Raw genomic sequence first — 22,158 nt, forward strand, 5'->3', positions numbered from 1 at the left:
ACGCAAACATTCTTCATTTACAGTTTGTGTCGCACTTTTTCAAAGTTTCACTCCAGCTTGATGGTTGGTTAGCATTTGAGGACAAGTTGGTGTCAACCAAACTCTGGTTAACCACAGAAATCTGAAACCAAAGCAGATCCAAGGAAAATTTTTTTATGTATCTCTCTCTTTCCGACATCCAACATTGGGTTCACCCAATAATAGTCAGCAATGTTTTATTCACCTATCCAGAATGCAAATTTCTCCCTAATGAGCAGAGCATTTTCTAGGCCTGTCAGTGAGGACAGTGAGGAAGCACAAGGTGTCCTCCAACACACGAGTCCCAGAGGTAAGTTCTCCAAGATATTGAAACAATCCACATAGTAAGTACCTTAAAAAGGTGTAAACAAGTTAACAAAAAATTCTTGTTTTTCTGTTTCTGGTTCTGCATTAAAAATAGTCATCCTCTGATTGTTGGCTCCTAATACTTCTAGACTTTAGGTTTCTTGTAGTCATCACCTTCCACATCTGACTTCAGAGGTAATCCAACAACTATTTTGAACCTAAGAGCTTAGATGCTATTTCTAGCCAGTTCGTTTGTATTTAGCCTGCATCCTGAACAGTTATGTAATCTCATTCTTCATGCTGAGCACTCTAAAGGGGCATGAATGAATGTGATACAAATAAAATGCCTGATTTACTGAAAACAGGAGTCTACCCTGGTGATAAGTGTTGACCTATTTGCATGAAGCTGCACCACAACCATGAAGTTGCATTCCAGGGAGCGGCCTGGTTTAATTTTGGACTTCTGATTGAAAACAGAATGTGAACGGATGAGGGACATTGTATCCTGCCATGCGAGTTGTATTTGTCACGGTGTTATTTCATGCCCCTGACTGGAATAATCTCTAAAAAGTCTTTGATGTCTCGACTCTGTATTTTCACGGACTCTTATGGTTGGGTGGCTAAAGCCACTCTGCGGGGAAAGTCTCAGTGTAAACACAGTGAATCACAACCACATACTCAACAAGTTCTCAAGCACATCCTGACAGTCACTGGGAAATGCCCTCACTGGAAAGAGATAAAGAATTAATCTTGTGGCATTTGCAGCCCGGACTTGCTTATATCGGTATCACTGTATTCATCTGAATTCCACCCATCACCCACACTCGTAGGTGTGTGTGTTTGTGCATTCATAAGTGGGTGTGCGGTATCCACACCCAAACTATTCCCACACAGGAATAGTTTTGGAATCCAAGTCTCACTCATAGGAATGTGGCTTCAATTAGATCCATCTGATTTAGTCCAGCTCTGCATGATTCAGGAACATCCTGCTTTCCATTGTCTCGCACTATGGTCCCCAATCCTTTGTGTATTTGACTTTAAATGTGGCACACAGGAAACCTGTAAAATGACATTTCACTATTAGGACTTTTTCCACTTTCTTACCTGTAAACTTTCAGTTCTTTTTCCCAATATTGTACAACAGTGTATTTTCATAGTAGCAAACATCTGAGTGGAGTTTACAATACCAAACATAGCTGACTGGTGAACCACAAACCTTGAGACTGCAAATTCATTTAGACTGCAAACAAATACTGTTTGTCACTTGGATCAACAGTTGGATTTGGAACGGGAATTTATTTCTTAATGCTCTTGACGTTGAAACAGCACTTATTTTGCCAACCTGAGACATTGTTTTGTATATGAACTCAAACACCGTTACAGGTTGAGGCTTTGTTGCGTCAGCATACCCGCTACTGAACTCAATATGTTTTCATGCTGTGCAAAAACAGTTTTGTTTTGAAATGGTAAAGCCAATCCGGAAGTGTTTTAAACCTGAATTCTTTGTATGTTTCCACAAAGAGGAGGCTCCCCTGGTTGCTAAAAAAAGTCTGGATCTGTAAAAGTCTGAAAACAGCTCTCCAAACACTTTTCTGATGAGTGTATCATATCACTTGGCAGTTTCAAGTCTTCCTCATTTTGTAAATTATAAAAGACAGAAAGAACAATAAAGCTCCATCTGTACTAGAAGCAATTCACAGCAACATGGCAAGTCAATAATACTTTGTGACTTTAAAAAAAAACATGGGTGACAAACAAATACCCCTTGCTCTTGAACTGTGTTTTCAAAAACTAACATGGCAACAGAGATGGGCAGTAACGCGTAACACGTTACTGTAATCTGATTACTTTTTTCAAGTAATGAGTAAAGTAAGGGATTACTATTGCAAAAACGGTAATTAGATTACTGTTACTTTCCCGTAGGAACGCTGCGTTACTGCGTTACTAAAACCGTGATTTTGTTGCGAGAATGTCTCATGACAGTGACGTAAGCGAGTGCGACGTTCGTAACAACAGCTGTGTGCAGATCAACAATGGATCATATATCGAGTGCGGGAGAGAGTATGAGCGTGCAGCGTTTAAAGCGTGGAAGTACTGACCTGACAAAAACATTAGCGTCCGTTGTGCGTGGGAAGAAAACTTCTTTTTACAGTGAAAAAAACCCCTAAACTTCCAAGCAAGCACCAAGTTTTAAAAAGAGACTTTTCCATTTGATTACATATTGTATGATGGATTATGCAGAAAAAGTAGAATTGGGCTGAAAGATCTATCACTTTATCACCTATTCAGGTTGTAAATCATGTTTTTAAAAAGTAACTAAGTAACTAATTACTTTTGAAAATAAGTAATCCGTAAAGTAACGGGATTACTTTTTTGGGGAAGTAATCAGTAATTAGTTACTGATTACTTTTTTCAAGTAACTTGACCAACACTGCATGGCAATGGTGAAAATGCTCCGCTGGTGGCTTCAAAAGGATGATGGCATCTGCTTTCTTTCGGGATGTAAACAGAGAGTGAAAGTCAGTCATCACATATCCTCTGCCCTGAGTCTCAGCACTGGTGTACCCCAGGGCTGTGTGCTCAGTCCACTTCTCTACTCCCTTTATACACATGATTGCAGGCCTGTCCATCCAAGCAACAATTTTATGAAATATGCTGACGACACCACAGGAGTGGGACTCATCTCTGGAGGTGATGAATCCACTTACAGGAATGAAGTGGAGCAACTGGTTTCTTGGTGCAAAACCAACAATCTTATTCTCAGTATTTCAAAAAACAAAGAACTTATAAAAGACACCATTTTCACCCCAACTATAAAGGGAGATTGTGTGGAGAGGGTGGCGGACTTTCGTTTTCTGGGAGTCCACATGGAAGAGAACTTGTCCTGAAGTATGAGCTACTGAAGAAGGCCCAAAAGAGACTATACTTCCTGAGAATTCTCAGGAAGAATAATATCGCACAGAGACTGATGGTGTCCTTCTATAGAGCTACCATTGAGAGTATGCTAACCTTATGGAATATGCATTTGGTACACTAGTTGTACAGCGGTTCAGAGGAAAGTACTCCAAGGGCTTATCAACACCACCCAAAAGATCACTGGCTGCCCTCTCCCTATGCTGAAGGATTTACATGAAAACTGTTGCTTGAAAAAAACAGAACATCATTAAAGACACTTCTCACCCCGGCCATTCCCTGTTGAAACTGCTGCCCTCGGGCAGACGGTATAGGACAATTTTAACAAGCATTTTAAGGTTTTTAGCACGGATCGAAGACAACTTTTTAATTTTGTTGTACATGGGACAATAAAGATATATCCACTCATTCATTCTTTATATGCATTTTGACAGTGTTACTGTTTTGGAAATTAATAACAAGCAACTTTCTCCAGAAAGTCACAGCAGTGCTAATCTTTCAGCGCCTGTTTCAACACTGACCTGGTCAAGAGGGCTGTAACAATGTTGCAAAGTCCCATATTTGTATTCGCTGTATTCATTTTACACTGTTTGTGTTAAACACAAAGTTGATGTATACAATATATTTATATATATTGAAAAAAAGATCAGATATTTATTTGATGCCGCTAACAACCTTAACAAGTCTTGGCTGTCTGCATGACGGAAAAAAGTGTCAACGCAGTTTTGGTGTTTACAATATATTGCACAAGAGCTTCAACAAGCAATTATACAATTACGCAAATATCCATATCTAGAGGGGTGGACTACAAAGTAAGAGTAATGTGTTAGTGAGCTTCAAGTCAGAGGTTTTGATTTAAAGAAGGTGACTTTCGTCTTACCTGGCTGTATCACCATGGTAACGTATGCTGAAAACGTAACTTGAGTTCAATTCAGTTTTATTTAGTGTCAAATAACAGGAGCAGTCGCTTCAAGGTGCTTTATATCGACACCAGCCGTCTGCCATCTATAATCCAGTTTTGAGATCCCCTCCCAGACGCCTTAACACCCACTCACATCCTGGGCCTTCTGACCTCAGGAAATCACATGATAGGTTGGGGCTAGGTTTCACAGTGAGCTCACCCAAAATCTTGGCTGATTGTGACCTACACCCGTTTTCACACCTTGGGTTGTGTGATTAGGTAGCGGATCAATAGAGGGTCCATGTCCCTCTTGGGGGACAGTTCCATAGGGCTTAAATCTGGGACTGTCCACCATTTGACCTTATAACTGAAGAAACGCTTTTCTTTCCAAGCTCCTTAGTCTTTGTATCGTAAGGTATAATAATACAAACCCGGGAGCAGGTTAAAATTAAATGGAAGGACTTCCGTACATTTTCTCATATTCTTTCATTTATAGCATCTTTTAAGGGCAACATAGATTTTATCCTTTCAGAGACACATTGTGCATGCTCAAGCTATACCTTGGGCGCATTATGGATGAAGAATAGCTCTACAGCATGTTTTATAGTTGATTCTGCTAAGTCTCTTTTACACCCCTGGAAATGCAGCTTCTAGAAACAAGACAACCACAATGAATACCTGTTCAATCACTCAAATTAATTGAAGTTTGATCTGCCAACAAGCTAAATTTCCACATGTCCTTTATGAGGCTATGGCACAGTAACCTTTAATGCTTAAACGTATCCGGTTTAAAGTTTCGGAGCGCTAATGAGCAGCTATTACTTCACAAATAAACAGGAGCACAGAGAGCGCACTCAGCATTAAAATACATTTATGAACGTGGATTCAAATGTTTATTTTCCCACTGGATTTGCTCGATTAGTAGATCAACTAGTTTTCTGCAGCACTCATCGTTTTTCTCATTTACAACTCATATTTTTATGTCCTTTATAGTTGTTTATCATTATTATCACCTGATAACATCCCTGATTGGATTAGGGGCACTCATAGGATCGCTCTTTGCAGAAGAAGAGGCATATGAAGTGAAACAACTCTTTTTAAAGTTAGTAACTGCCACTATGCCACTGTGATACTTGTAATCTCCAGCAGGGGTTTTGTCAGGCCACCCAACATGAAGAAAGCCTGGTTATATTGAGCTTCCTTTATAGTCTACCCCTCAGGTAAGCATGTGTTTTGTGTACAAGTTGAATGTGACTACTATGTTGTGAATGTTTTGAGTGTTTTGAATATCTCCAAGTGGCCATTCCAGTGGTTTTTGGCACGTTGGCCTTCTTCTTTTTTTCACCACTTTGTTAGTGCAAAACAACAGAAAACACCCACTCCCTTTGCCCCCAAGAAAATGCAAACATGAACATTGACTCAGGAAATGGAAATGCCAGTTCCAAATAGCCTTAGCTTCAAACCACACGCTGCCAAGTTGGGACAACTGACAGGCCTGAGGTTTAGATGCTGTGTTTGACCGCCACCATTCCCACAATGTTTCCCATGACAACTAAAGTTGAAGAAAAAAAAATTCATATTACCCATTTGCTCCTCACCAAAGGAATGAACAGTCAAGTGCACCGAGACACGAAGGAGTGTTATGAAAGGAAAATGATCTAATCCACTTTCCTCTGTAATGCCTCACAAGACAATATTTACTCATTTTCAGAATCGATACGACTGGCAACAGATGACAGAAAGGAGCGAGACAGAGGAGAGATTCGTCATCCAAAAATTACACTCCATTTACATTTTCTCCATGCAAACATCAACACCGTGTGACAGGCCAAAGACATGAGCGGCCTCTGATGGAAGCGGCCCCAGTGTGGATGCAGAGACCTCTGCGTGACCGCACTCTGGGCCCGTCTGCATGCAAAGACCTCTGTGTCTAATAATCCCATACAGCTGAATCCAGTCACCGGGAGACCTCTGAGAGCACCGGTGCACTGAGCTAAAAATAAACCAGAGGATTAAAAGGGGGCTGCAAAGATAAGTTTGTGACTCTAGACATTTCTTCAGCTGTGCATTTTTAAACACTGCTATCAAAACAAGCAGCGACTTTCCTTTCATTTCTCCTCTCGCCTTGTTTTCCATCACCCAGTCTCACTTGGTCGGAATAGTTTCAGCACTTTTTCCTGTTTGGATATCTGGCCTGCCACGTTGACCACGACAATTACTCAAAGAGTGTTGCTGAGAATGTATTGGAAAAGCTTTGGTTGAATGAGGGCAATAATAGAGGGGTGGGGTGGGATGGAGGTGGCTGATAGCATGACGGAGGTGCATAAACGGATGATTCTGTTGTTGCCTGGGAAAATACAACAAACAAACCATGGAAAAAGATGTTTATGCTTACAGACCAAATCCTTTCTTCTCATCCTCTGTTCAAAACACCAACAGGAGTGTTCTGTGACAAAAGGTGTTAAACCTTGGATTTCCTGGTAGAAGGAATGTTTGGAAAGTGAACATGGAAAATGGGCCATTTTTTCCATCCAGCTATCACACCTGATTTATTTGAGATATTCCTGGAAGATCTTGCCACTGCCGCTGCCTCTGCCTACCCACGCGAAGGCCCGACTTCAGACTCGCCAGGCACCCTTAATCATACACCATGCAAACACTTTTGAGTGATCTGAGGCTGCCGGAGCGTATTTCCAGATATTAACATGACCGCAAGAGGAAACAGTTATGATTAAAAATAATAATAAAATTTACAAAAGGCAGAGAGCACAGCCAAATGAGATGCAGCTGGAATGTCAGCGGTGGAGTCAACAGTTGGCTGCTGCAGAGGCTGCGGTCAGGGAGGTGGGGTTGGAGTGTATAGAGAGATATAGAGGTATAGAGAGTCCTCCGTGCAAGCAGTCGCAATATTCTGCGAATTATCTCTGCCATCGACGTTGTGTTGCGGAGGTTGCTTTGTTGTTGGTCTCAGGAGAGCAACAGATACAAAGCTATACTTTCTGCATACACGTGTGCAGGCACCTGCAGGCTCACAGAACTTACACACGCCTGTAAATATAGAGGACGTTTTCCACATACACTCAAACATGATGACAAATTAGAAAACTGAGTGTGTGTGTGTGTATGTGTGTGTGTGCAACACCCGCCACAACATCCCAGAGTTAACAAAAGAGGTGTCGAGTTTACGCCTTAGGCTGCATGTGAACATCCAGCCAGTGAAGCTGGTTGATTAGAAAAATCTGAGTTTGTCATCTATTATTTGTTTTGATGTCAACTCATTTGGATTTTTATCATTTTATTCTGCTTATTTAACGGCCTCCCAGCAAATAATTACCATGGCATGTGTAATTTAAAGCACTTGTAGCTGAAGCTGGTCCAGATTAAACAGTTCACACCAAAATCATATTTGGGTGTTTTTCTGCTGGCATGTAGCGCTATTTATCAGAACCAACATAATTTGTAGGTGTTTCTTTGAGATAGATATTTGGAGATGTTGGCCTTCGCTTGAATATAACGTAACTCAGGGGCATCCACCCAGGAAGTGAGTCACTCGTGCAGTCACTGTGTAGATGATTGCTGGTCATTAGTGGACATTCCAGGTTCTGGTTGCCGAAGTAACCCTGCAATGTATTTACTACCGTGTCATCTTTCACTCTCTGTAGTAGTTACTTCAGTCGTTGTTCAGGGATTTGAGAAAAGCTAAACTCAGGGCCGGCTTTTGCTTTGTGGTAGCACACATTACCCTGCACATGGTGTGCACCAGTTCTTAGACAGATGGTACGTCTCAAAGTAACAAGCACATGGATGGCAGGACTCAAGGTTTCCCACCAGAAACCTTGAACATTGTCCAATGTTCAGCTTAACTTGTCACATTGTTTGCTCTGGTTTGTCTTCTTCAGTTAGTGAATCTTGGTGACAGGTGTTCCCCAGGTAAGCAATTCTCATGCACCCAGTCATCCACGTGATATACAAGAAAATGTGATTCATCTTAACAGGCCACCTTCTTCCATTGCTCTGTGATCCATTTCTGATGCTCATGTACCCATCGTTTGAGCTACACAGCCCCAGATGGAACAAACTTCAATGCTCTGTGTATTCTTACACCTTTCTATCAGAACCAGCATGAACGTTTTTGGCAATTTGAGCTTCAGTGGCTTATCTGCTGAATTAGACCACACGAGTCAACCTTTGATAGGAATATGTTTGTTTGTTTGTTTTTTATCTGCAGCTGAATTCAACACCAAACCAAGCATAATCATATATGACCATGGAACATGGGGCACATGGTATGCTGTTTTTACATCAGGTAAATGTGAATAAAGGCCACCCCGAGTGCAGTGGGAAAGCAAACAGATTCCACACAGATAGAGGTGGCACACTGAACATGTCTATTTAAAAATACTTTGGACTTTCAACCTAATCCACCTCAGGCGTTATCAATCTGCACAATCACATCAGCTGAGGTTAAGTGGACAAAAAGAGTTGGTTTGGTGACTGTCCAGCTTTGACACAAGACATTTATCTGTTCTCTTCCCATTATTTTTGTAGTATTTTTGTAACACAACACAATCTGGGAAAAGTTATTCAATTTTTCTATCACAAGTGAACAGTGAGTGTGGTCTAGAATTAAAAAAAACTTCTAGAGGAGATAATAGGTTTCTAAATATGTGAGAAGATGACAACACGTAATCACATAGGCCAAACTATCAATGAACCAGAGGTTAATCAGAGGTTTATACTGTTTTTGCCTTAGTGTAAATAATCAAGGTCAATATTACGGCCAAATCTGTATACTAAACATGCTTCTTGTTGCATAACTGAGTATACAGAAAGGAAACGGCTTCACTGGCTTGTCAAAGAACATGTTGGGCTGTTCTGGCTGAGAGAAGTTGCTGACCAACCTTTCAAGTCTTCAGTTAGAGGTCAGGTTTAAAAAAAAAAAAAAATGGTGTGTCTTGTCACACACAAGACAAGAGCCCCGTTTTCATTAGTACCTACTTAGATCGACTCGCCGCAGTTTTCCCATTACGTCATAGTACCTGGTAGCAGGTTCTTTTTTATTACCTACTTGGCCGGAGTTCCAAGGGATCTGAGCAGGTAAAATGCGATGTCATCAGACTGCATGCCACCGATTGGCTGTTCAGTGGCATCACTCGATGAGTCATGAGAGCGTCTCGTTCACGAAAATCCCAGCAACAAGGGAAATGGCTACAAAAAACAACACCATGGTCCCCAAGTCTGACAAAAAGCCACAGCAGGTATGTCGTACACCTGTTGTAGCATTGCCTAGCCCCTCAACAAGCGGCCGCACCTCCACTAAAGCAACAAAACAAAGCGTAAAACGTTAAACAAATTAGTAAAAGAGATAAATAAAACAAATCCACCGTAAGTTACAGGAAAAACTCCCTTTTAACAGGAAGAAACCTCCAGCAGAAACGGGCTCAGGGAGGGGCGGGGCCATCTGCTGCGACCGGTTGGGGAGAGAGAAGGAAGACAGGACATGCTGTGGAAGAGAGACAGAGGTTAATAACAAGTATGATTCAATGCAGAGAGGTCTATTAACACATGTTGAGTGAGAAAGGTGACTGAAGAAGAAATACTCAATGCATCATGGGAATCCCCCAGCAGCCTACGTCTATTGCAGCATAACTAAGGGAGGATTCAGGGTCACCTGGTCCAGCCCTAACTATATGCTTTAGCAAAAAGGAAAGTTTTAAGCCTAATCTTAAAGTAGAGATAGTGTCTGTCTCCTGAATCCAAACTGGAAGCTGGTTCCACAGAAGAGGGGCCTGAACTTTTAAATACTCTAGGAACAACAAGTAGGCCTGCAGAGAGAGAGCGAAGTGCTCTAATGGGGTGATATGGTACTACAAGGTCATTAAGATAAAATGGTGATTATTTAAGACCTTGTATGTGAGGAGCAGGATTTTGAATTTAATTCTGGATTTAACAGGAAGCCAGTGAAGGGAAGCCAAAACAGGAGAAATCTGCTCTCTCTTTCTAGTCCCTGTCAGGACTCTTGCTGCAGCATTTTGGATTAGCTGAAGGCTTTTCAGGGAGTTTTTAGGACATCCTGATAATAATGAATTACAGTCGTCCAGCCTGGAAGTAATAAATGCATATTTTTAGAGATGTTGCGCAAATGGAAGAAAGCATGTCCTGGTCAAAAATGACTCCAAGGTTCCTCACAGGGTTACTGGAGGCCAAGGTAATGCCATCCAGAGTAAGAGTCTGGTTAGATACCATATTTCTGTGTCATCTGCATAGCAGTGAAAATGTATGCTATGTCTTCTGATGATACTGCCTCAGGGAAGCATGTATAATGTAAACAGAATTGGTCCTAGCGCTGAACCCTGTGGAACTCCATAATTAACCTAAGCATGTGAAGAAGACATGAACAGACATGAATCAAAAATCGAGGATTTTTGATATGAATGGAAGGTTGGAGCTTGGCCTATAATTAGCTAAGACAGCTGGGTGTAGGGATGGCTTTTTAAGTGTGATTACTATGTTCACATCTGCACAAATGAGCCACAGCAAGTGGGTTAAATTTAAACAGACTGAACAGCACACGTGTGAAAACACCCTATGGGTCTATTGCACTTATGCACATGTACTAATTAGCATCAAATAAGATATTAGAATTTCATGCACCAAACTGGAGCAGATATTTCTTAGGCACTCTTGGATTTTCAGTCCAATTACTTATTTTCATCAACACCACAAACACATTCCAGAGACTCCCTTTATAAATAGGGAATAGTAAAAGTTGGGCCAAGTAGACGGCTAGAAGCTACAGCCACTAGTGTTAACATTCACTTCTCACTCGATGCCTAATATTGCCCCAAATATATTCTCTTGCTTGTCATCTGATCACTGTTATAACAAAGATATTAAGAATACCAAGATAAATAAACCATAGAAGTCTATACACTAGCTAAGCAAAAAAAGCACTGCAGGCCAACAGTTCTAAATGGTAAATGGCTGCATTTGTATAGCGCTTTTCTAGTCCCTAAGGACCCCAAAGCGCTTCACACTACATTCAGTCATTCACCCATTCACACACAGGCGATGGCAAGCTACATTATAGCCACAGCTGCCCTGGGGCGCACTGACAGAGGCGAGGCTGCCGGACACTGGCGCCACCGGGCCCCCTGACCACCACCAGTAGGCAAACACGGGGTTAGTATCTTGCCCAAGGATATTTGGCATGCAGCCAGGAGGCAGCCTGGGATCGAACCACCGACCTTCTGATTAGTGGCTGACCTGCTCTGCCACCTAAGCTACAGCCACCCCTACAGTTGTACTTTTGTCCAAGCAGTAACCAAGTTTATAATATTAGAATAATGAAAAAAATGTGTTTTATAAACAGCATGTTGTTATTTCTAGTATTTCTAGCAGAATTTGTGTGCTTTAATTATTGTTATAACCATGACACCCTGCTGGATGGCACTGTGATTATCTTATTAAGACGATTTTCTTCAGAACTGAAGGATGAGGTAATGCCAAGCTGTGAAGGTGAACGGTTGCTCTTGTGTTACAAGCTTTTCATTCTTGTTGTCAAATATCAAAAACTTAGAATTATCAGCACATTTTGTTGTTGCAGTCAGGACAAATGGGTCCCTTCTGGGTGTTACTTCTCTTTGTTGGTTTCCCTTAAGCACTCGCCAAGGAAGGAAGCCATTTAATGCTATCAGTTGGTTCTGTATACCCTGTTCGCTGGTTAGGAAATACAATGAAACTATGGGCACTGATTCCCAGGCATCTGATTGGTGCCACTCAGCACTGGACCCTGGGAAGTTATGACCGTTCCATTGTCCTGACAGATGAGTTGGTTCCTGAAAAGCATGACCTCATTCCCTCCCTATAGAAAGGCAGGGTGTTGAAACACCTTACTGAGCTCGATGTGTAATAATGTAATAATGAGGGACTATAAATTTCAAATGTTCTTCGTGGGTTGTGTCAGTGTTTTTTCAGCTTCCTCTCTCCACCTCTGAACAATGTAAAGCCTTGATTGATCAGGATTGTAACAGCGTGACACACCAGAATCTCCACCCGGCTTTTAAAGTACATCGATTGTGGCAATGCGGTCGGTTTTCAAGTGGACATGCAGCTTCACTGCAGCAGAGAGTGGAAAGTGAGGTGAGTGCTAGCTGTTCACTGCAGAGCATTAATGTCTTTGGCCCCAGGGACTGGGTCACTGACCTGCTGTGCCATCTCCCAGAGGTGAAAACCTGTTCTGGGGCTCCGTGACATCGCAGGAGGACACAGCATGTGCTGCTGTAGTAATTCTTTGAGGCAATTTAATAGAAAACAAGAATGCTATACTCATAAACAGAAATTAATCAGTGAGTAATTACATCTTGGTTGTTGCCGGTTAATGTTAGGCTCGAGTGCCCTAAAAATCAGTATCGCTGTCCTCAGACAGAAGTCAGCATCACAGACTCATCGACTCGTATCTCACTCCTTTCACAAAGTTTTACAGCCTCCTGCAGAGTAAATAGACGTGGACAGCTGAGGTAAACAATGGACTGACCACAACACTTGATGCAGATAAACAGCGGCCAAAGATGTTTGTCCTGCAGAGGCCACCATACGCAAAATTACACACCTGAATTGGGAGAATTCTTCCAAGTGACTTCTCAGCTGATTGCAGGTTTCCCCAGTCTTATAAACAGTACCTTTGCACATTGACTGAAACCAGCCCACTGAATGAGCAATGGGCTGTGAGGTCAGTTCCTTGATCTTAAATATACAAATTTTTTTTTTTTTGAAGCATGAATCATGATGAGCCAGTCTAGTTTAATCCAAGAATAAAGATATCCATCCATCCCTCCTAGTTGGATATCCAGTTCAGCGTCCCATTGGGTGCTAGAGCCTTTCCCTGGTATTATAGAGTGAATGAAGCTAAAAATGATCAGTGCCTTTTTAATATTCTAGCAGTCACGGCTGCTAATTTTAGGTCTTAAGTGCAACATATACATGTTACTTTTAAACCACGACTTCCAGCTTACTGTTCATATCTGTTTGCTTGATAGCTGGTTCTCTGCACACGTTAGGCCTAGTCCTTACTGTGAAGTTGGTCATCCATACAGTCGATATGTATGGATGACTTTGCCATAACGGTATAAGCTAGGATGCATTTTTACTATGGAAACATCCAAGATTTTGACTTTACGACTCCTCTTTATTTGACTATTAGCTCAGACCTATATGACTAACCAAACTGGCAAATGGCTCACGGAACAGGAATTTTTCCATCTGCACGAGGAATCTCCATCTGGGAATACTTGCTGTCAGATCACCTTGCATATTCGTTTGCACATGCTGTCAGGCTGTTTATGTGGTCAACACACTATTTGGGTTTCTGATTAGTTGTGGGTCTAGTTTCCTCACCATCTCAGCTTCTTTGTTCTTTACCTGAATAAATCAGCATTTTCATTTCAGTACTCCTGGTATCTCAGGTGAAACATATTCCCAAAATTCCAGTGCATCCACTGTGTTATGTTGTGTTTTGCTCTCTAAATGTTTTTCCATCAAAACTTGCAAACTTGCAGTTTTTCCAATTTTGAATGACAGTGCAACCGCAGAGCTATTAGAGTAAAAAATATTAAACACCCCTATTCTGAAACAGTTTTTGCAAAACCTGCTGTAAGAACTGCACAAAAGTGTTATTTTTTAATTAATGAGGCAAATGATCTCAGTGTGTGCGACAGACTGACAAACGCAGCTGTCCGCATGCACAGTTAACGACACACAGCAGTGGCCTTGTGGAAAAAGTTGCCCTTGTTTTCCAGATAGAAATAGGAAATCAACTTGCGACCTTTAACAGCGGAGGGAAAGAAAATAAAGACGTGGAGAAGAGGAGCAACACAAATAAACAAAGCAACAACTGTAGTAACAGTGACATGTGATCTCCATGGTGTTACAAAATCACTACAGAGGGTCTGTGTCTATCAGAGAAGCTCGCTAGATTCGCTTTGAGTGTTTAATAGGTGCATGTGGCTCCTTTCCAACTTCTAGCTTAACGGTGTAGAGTGAATGAAAACAGCGCTGTGGTAGGGAATATTTTGGCTTTTATTTTGAAAGTTAAATAATAGTCCAAGAATAGCTCAGGCTCATAACACTTTGAGTGTATTTGTCTCCATTTGTCATCCTAATACGGTGTAATGGAGATAATTAGCGGAAAGAAAAGCAAAGGCAGCAGGTTTGATGTGGAAATTGTTCCAATACCAGAGACTGAGTCCTTCACTTTGTTTGAGGAGGATTTGTTATTTAAATAGAGGATCGAAGATGATGGTATTTGCTGTACAGGCTATAAAGCACCTTGAGAAGAACTTGTGGTTTGAGCTGTTGGCCTGTAAATCAAACTGATTTGACTTTAAAATCCAAAACAGGTTATTTGATGCTGGTGAATTCAAGATGACACAAACTGTTCCAATACTGGCGGGACCAGAGTCATCCGTTTATTCACTGGAGGTCCCTGTACAAAGACCAGGCTCTATCTGGTATTAAAAATCAATCCACTGGCATTTTTACAAAGGTTTCAGCCCATGGTACATTAACTTAAGATGCTGGCGTGGATGTGGCATTTGTAGTGCTTCATTTCTGTTTTGTTAAACTTGGCTGATCTGCCGTGGAGAACTTAAATTACAGCTTTGATTAGGCAGAAGCAAAAATGTGAACGCTGGCTGAAACATTTCAAATGTCACACTGATTTTTTGGTAACAGAGACACAAAGACTGGTGAGAATTTAAAAAGGAAAAAATCTCTGGCCCAAGTCGTTAAACTGTGATATTTGAAACAAAGTTGCCATGGACACATTTAAAGGCAGCAGGTTGGGTATTACGTTTGATGTAAAGGTGCTTAAAGTCAATGCATTTCATTAAGACTGGAATGAGTCCAGTGCATAACAGGATAAATGAAAGTGTGATCGATAAAATAATTTGTTACATTTCAGTCTGTACCTGAACTTGTTGACCCATACGAGGTCGGGCTGGACAGTTTGTTGAGTCGAAGAGGAAATAACATTTTGAAAGAGTACAGAAAGCAAAGTGTTAACTGTTCTTACTTAAAGGGGACATGAAAGGCTACACCACTCATAACCTGACATAGATGTAACTCTGTCTGTGAGGCTGGATTTAAAAAATAGTTTTAATAACATGTTTAGTGACATCTTCTGTCAGTACGAAACGTGACGTCATTTATGTTCGTGAACTAGTGACAGAACCCATAACTAAGAGGAAAATAACGACACTAAAACTAAAAATCAGTTTAAGGGGATCACTTTAGTGCTGCAACAATGAATTTATGTTAAACTGAGGATATACTGAGCCAGTTATAGTTAACAAAGCCACAGTTACACTATGTTCTCTGGATATGTCTGTGAAGGTTCTTAGTCTCCAGGTCATCGTAGTCTAAGGAGCATGGAAACAAAAGCGTCTGGACTTTTTTAACCTCCTAGGACCTGGCGTCCACATATGTGGACATCACATTTTGGGTTGTAGACCAAAATACTAAATTTTGCTCTACAAGGGCCTGATATCCACTTACGAGGACATTATACAGCCACTGTTCTATTGAAATTTAAAACAAATGTCCTCTTATGTGGCTCTCATTTTTCTCAGAAACAAAAATGGGGTAAAAAAAATAATTAGGTAATTCTTTTTTTTTTACATTCATCAGGTCATCAGATCAATTGAAAATGCATGCCATGAAAGAGTTTGCGTCTTAGGAGGTTAAATTAGGTTTCACCTCTCATCCGTGAAGCTTCTTCAGTTGTGTTGTCTGTGTAGTAATGTATTGTTATCAATGCTGCGCAGTGCTTTGTTCGTGACTGCAGTCACCGCTCTCGCGGTTTGTGAATTTTCTCGCTGAGCTACCTGACATATGCAGCGTCAAACATTTCAATGGTAACACCGACCTCCAACAATCTGTTTCAGTTTAGGATTGTGAGTACAGCACTTCTTTTCCACAATTCTGCAAATAAAACATGTTTTTGTTAAGACGAGGTTGGTATCATACGGCCTTGTGGTTTCTACAGGGGCATACCATCATTTCACAATACCATAGTGCGCAGTAGGTCTAGTTTGGATGGTTAAAACATTATGGTTCGTAATCAAAATCCCAGTGGAGAATACAAGTGGGACTTTTATTTCTGGAACCGTACTGCTGAGTTTTATAAAGGCTCGATGTAGCCACTATGATGTCACCCACTGATTTAGGAGTGTGCATTTTGAAGCTTCAACATTTGGCTTGTGTTTTTGGGTTTGTTTTTTTCTTGACGGAAGTTACCTTGTATGGAGGCAAAGATGGAATGCTAATTTATCACTGAATGTTGTTTGGTTAGCTGGGTTAGCAAACTGCATCCACCAGGTCTGGCCACACAGATTGGATATAAAGTGTCGGAATTTCAGGAGCTGGACCACGCCTCCAAACATGCTCCTTCCGGTTCTTATCTATATATGTTCCCCCACTTCTACAAGCTGTTTGTTCTCATTTACGCACTCCATCCCCCTTTCAATTCTTTAACTTCTTCACTTCTATTTAGTACATGGAGATCTGCCAGGCGTTTGAGGTACCACCAGTCCCCTTTGAGGCCTTCCTCAAACAGCAGCCCAATTCATGTCCAATCCATTCAACTTTACCTACTAAAATGCTGTCAAACCTCAAATGAGGACGTGGGCCCAGTGAGTGAAATGGCTAATAAGTTCTTTAAAAAATAATCAGATACTATCAATTTGTTCATCAAAACAGAAGGACAAACTTCTTAAATGGTCTGTATCAGAAAGTAAGCCATATTAATATTATTATTAAGTAGTTGTGGCTGGATCAGGTGATCCTGAATCCTCCCTTAGTCATGCTGCAATAGGTCTAGGCTGCTGAGTGGTTTCCATGGTGCAATGAGTGTTTTACTCACCTTTTTTTTGACTCGCTCTGGAAATGGCCAGCCTTCCTGAACTGGTGCTGGACATGTGTTCCAGTTAGAAGGAAGTTTTTCCTTCCCACTGTCACCAAAGTGCTTGCTCATAGTGTTGTCTCTGTGTTGTTGTAGGATCTTTACCTTAGAATATAAGGGGCCTTCAGGCAACTGTTTCTGCTTTTGTGATTTGGCACCATATGGATATAACTGAGATGAACTGAATTGAATTATTAGTCAACTTAAATGTTCCAACAGCATAAACACCAGTTCAGTGACTCCAGTTAATGGAGGTGACCCTAATAGACACCAGTCAACTCCACTGGCCTCTGTCAATCAAAGCATTACTTTTCTATATTCATTATATCCATCCATCCATCAATCCATCCATTATCCATCCAGAAGTCACCTGGGTATTTTAATACTGGACTGACTCACTTTGGTGCGGCCTGTGACCAATAGAGGAAGTGCAGTTTTTGTTTTTCAGACCCAGAGTTTGTGTTTCTGATCTAACTGACCATGGCTCTCTTCCACGGTGTGTCTTTTGTCCTGTCTCCATCCGATCACCCCCAACCTGTTGTGGTAGATGGTGGCCCCTCCCTGAGTCTGGTACTGCCAGAGGTTTCTTCCTGTTAAAATGAAGTTTATCCTTCCCACTGTCGCCAAGTGCTTGCTCAAAATGGGTCATTAAATTTTTCGGTTTTCTCTGTGTTACTGTAGGTCTTAGAATGATACGGGTCTCTACCTTACAAAATAAAGCTCCTTGAGGTGACTGCTGTTGTGATTTAGCACTTTGTAAACAAAACTGAATTGACTGGAAATGAACACTGGAAGGAAAGGGTAAATAATATCACACCAATGGTGTGGTCAAGCACCCTTTGAATGTCTGTTTTGTCTTTCACATTGGAAAGATCTCTGGGACCGCACTGAGTTACAGCAGCCAGATCACACATTAGATTTATTTAATGATGGAATCAGGATGTGAGGAGACATGATGACTTTTACTCCCAGTAGCTTTGACTTGACATGTTGTTTGGACCTCAAGCTGCAGTCCATGTGGAGCCAGATGTACTTTTGAATCGCTGCCATAGTTTTTAAACGTTTGTCATCAAAACATTTTTCCACTCTCATTGTTTAAGGGCACCAGGGTAGCTTTTTTTTTTCTTTTAATGGTGTATATTTGCTTAGAAATTGTGTTAAATTCTTCACTATAACAGCAGGAATGTGCTTGGACTCTGATCTGATTCAAACTGATTTATTGGAAGTTAGCAATGACTCAGATTTTCCTTCATGTGTAAGAGATCTACAGTGCTTCCTCTGCTGTGGGGTGGTCTTGTGTGTTGTGCAAATCTGTGTGATTGGTGAGAAGGTTCCATGGCATCTGCCCAGATAAACTTGGAATTGGTCCTTTATTTCAACATAATTATGATGATGTAAAGTCTGCTCAATGGCAACAATGCAAACTGTCAGTGTCCTCAAAATCTCCGGGGATATTCCTCACAACTGATTTGCTCACATGTAAGGGACGCTTCTAGGAAAACATTCAGGGGTGACATCAAATTAAAATGTGCAAATAAGCGGCAGGTAAATAATCATCATCCATTTGGAGAAATGCAGATTAGTAGGATGTGACCAGCAGGGCTGTGACTTGACTCGGAGCTCAGCTGTGAGGACAGCGGTCTGTTCAGTCTGGGGAGTGGAAAGAAAAGAAGGTCAGTGCTACGGGCCTAATCCATTTCTCTGGCCCCTCTCTTCAGGGACTGTTGTCAAGCCTCAGGGTAGGCAACTGTATCAACACAGTCTGTGGTCTCGTTCAGCCGGACCCCTCTAAACAGTCACCAGAGCTGACCGTGCACATTGTAAAAACACGGGGAAAAACAGCAGAAGATGAATAACTATCGCCCGCGGGGGTGCAGAATTTATCCGGATGGGGACGGAGTTCAGTATTGACTGGAAAAGAATGTTTCAAGGTTGCATAGACACACACAAAAACACACACATGCAGACCTTGGTGTATGTTGGCAATAGTATAAATACAGACAAAGATAATTAACAGATAATATTGACATACTTGTCAAATTGTTATCATGCAGCTTGTCTCTCAGAGGTAACTGATGGAGAAAATCAGGCTGTGAAACTAAGATACAAAAATGTGACTATAAACAAGGACGTTGCAGGTTGTAATGATGTAGAGCCCTTCTAGTAGCTTTTTTGTATTAGTGAGATTGTTGGAAAGAACATAACCCATGCTGTGAGTTGTTATTGGCTAGTATTTTCATGTTTTTTTACTACATATGTTGTCTCGTTTCAGGATTCCCTGAATGCAATGACTAAATTTGTCATCATAGTAATGCAGAATGGCAAAATATTGCATTTCTCATCCAAACATCAGTTTTCTACTGCTTATCTGGGTCACGGATGTGAGTAGCAGTTCCTCATGTTCCTCTTCTGTGGAACCAGCTCCCATTTATTTTGTTTCCTCCTTAAAGGGAATTTTTTCCTTCCCCATTGTCACCAAGGACTTACTCATACGGGGTCGTCTGATCGTTGGGGTTTTCTCTGTATTATTGTAGTCTTTACACTTGAGGCACTTTAAGGCAACTGTTGTTGGGATTTGGTGCTCTTTAAATAAAGCTTTAATTGGATGCACTTCACATTCATGTCCAATTTAGAATAATCAGTTAACCTAACATGAACTATGTCCTCAGACAGTGGAGGAAGCCAGAGTATTTGGAAGAAACCCACATAGGCATGGGGAACACAGGCCAACTCCAAACAAGAAGGCTACTGTGCTAACCATTCCTCCTTAAATGGGAGTTTCAACCAATGAATTTGAATGAAGATGCCTAAAATTCACACAAAGCAGCAGGAGGAAGTGACTTGCATCCACTGCATTACATCCACATCCATAAGCCCACAAAGACACAGATCAAGTCAAAGATGTTTTGACCCCTGAGCAGATGTATTTTCTTTGGAAGTATTCCAAAGTATGGTTTTCAAGGAACAAAGAAAGTGTGAGTGTGCTCTTTGTTAAAATCCCATTCATGTTTTTAATGTAGTTTACACAACACCAGCAAGAGCGGGCTGTTTCTATTCTAAGCCCTTCTGTTGTAGCTCTTTTCTTTCAGAGGAAAGATGCTATGGACAGGATGTTTAAAGATATAGCATGCTGGCTGTGCTGATATATACACAAACCACCCCCCTGTGTTATGGCAACACACACAGATTAACATGCAGCAGTGTTCACCTTGCTTTGCTCTTTTATTTTGGTAACCTTTATTTGATGACTTAAGTTCATGTACAGAGTAGTGCACTCTGGAACGTTTGTGTAAAGCTTGGTTTGTGCAGTTGACTCACAGCAAGAAGATCTTTCCACAGTCCCAGAACATGTTGAATGGCCTGTATTTGTATAGCGCTTTACTTAGTGCCAAAGGATCGCAAAGCTTTACACTACATTCAGTCAGCCACCCATTGATGATGGCAGCTACATTGTAGTCACAGCTGCCCTGGTGCACACTGTCAGAGGCAAGGTTGGCAGACACTGGCACCACCGGGCCCTCTGACCACCACCAGTAAGCAACGGGTGAAGTGTCTTGCCCAAGGACACAACGACCGAGACTGTCGGAGCCGGGGCTCGAACCGGCAACCTTCCGATTACAAGGCGAACTCCCAACTCTTGAGCCGCGATCACCCCGGGTTAAGTACTTAAGTTTAACTTTTAGGTTAAGTTAATTGGTGATTTTAAATTAGCCATAGGTGTGAATGTGTGCATGAATGGTTGTTTATGTGTTAGTGAGAGATTGGTGTGTCCTGTAGCAGCTGGGAGAGACTCCAGAATGGAATGGATGGAATTTTATTTTTTAAAAGTCAATTTTGCTCCAAGTATACTTAAAAAAGGTGCCTATAAACATAAAACTGGGAGGCTTAAAACGTCACAAAACAATCTGATCCTAATATCCAGCATTGTTCCAATTCAGTGTTTACAAATATTTAAGAAATATGAAATATTCAGTTAAACGTACTGGTTCCATCCTTAACATACAGTCTGTGGTTACATGTCACAACTCTATCTACACTGAAAGCTCTGAAAAATTGTATATATATATATATAATCATGACTGCTAAAATCTGCAGTCATGATTAAGAAGCAGCACCACAAGAAAACCTGAGCGCTCCAGTGACGCAAAAGCACATAAATCCTAAAAACGTTCCTTTCATTACCTCTACTCCAGCATGTCGTGGACGCGACACACTTCCAGCCTCACACGCAGTCCCCGCAGACTCTTGTTTGTTGTTTTAGGATTTTACCAGGTCACGTTTTTCTCGGGATGTTTTAGCTTTCAAGTCTCAGGTTATGTAAGTCTGAGTAGTAGTCTGTGTGTCCAGCTCTCGAGTCCTACAGCTCCACCTCACAGGCTTGGCTGACCTTGGTGTGAGAGTGCCACTGAGTGCTGTTGACTTCCTACTATTCAGACGTCAGGTCACGAATCGGCAGCCATGATCCTTTCCAGCCTCGGGGATCTGTCATCAGCAGCAGCACTTTTGTAAGAGTGTCTCATGTAAGTCTCAGACCTCCGATGGATCCGCGCCCGTAGGCCTGCCGTGACCCCAGGATGTACAGCAGGACTTGCAGCGGAGGTTTTGGCAGGGCCTGTGGTTCCCGTGCAACTGTTTGCTAATGACCTACACAGCTGTGAGATCAGGAGGACATGTGTTTAATAACGGAGCATGGCAGGCCAAAGACCCAAAACATTTCTCTTCTAAGTATTTTATTTTTTATGATCTCATTGTCAGACTGAGACTCTTTTTGCCCTTTCAAAGCTTTTTTACATGTAATACATCATCTTCTGTGCTTATTTTATGACTTCCCATTGCCTGTCTTGGACATGACAAGAACCTGGCCAAAAGTCAGCCCTTTTATTTGGCAGCTGTGCACAGACATAACATTTACATGGACTGTAATATTTCCAGTATTAATTTCATTAAAGGCAACACCCTGAATAAGAAACTCATGCAAACAGCATTTTCTGATTATATTGACCTGACAAAGGTTATAACCGAATTAAGGCTTGGAGTATTTCAGCTTTCACATCAATGAGGG

The 22,158-nt window shown here is 41.4% G+C and overlaps 1 long non-coding RNA gene across 1 annotated transcript; it reads right to left on the bottom strand.

The window, feature by feature from the left end:
- Positions 1–18,447: 18,447 nt before the first annotated feature.
- LOC145430335 (uncharacterized) lies at positions 18,448–21,491 on the bottom strand. Its single transcript, XR_013910852.1, has 2 exons — positions 21,279–21,491; positions 18,448–18,746 (listed from the first exon to the last, which is right to left on the bottom strand). It is a non-coding gene; the product is annotated as an uncharacterized LOC145430335 (long non-coding RNA).
- Between the last annotated feature and the right edge of the window lie 667 nt (positions 21,492–22,158).

This window comes from Astatotilapia calliptera, chromosome 8 (assembly GCF_964374335.1).
Source record: "Astatotilapia calliptera chromosome 8, fAstCal68.1, whole genome shotgun sequence".
Taxonomy (NCBI): Eukaryota; Metazoa; Chordata; class Actinopteri; order Cichliformes; family Cichlidae; genus Astatotilapia; species Astatotilapia calliptera.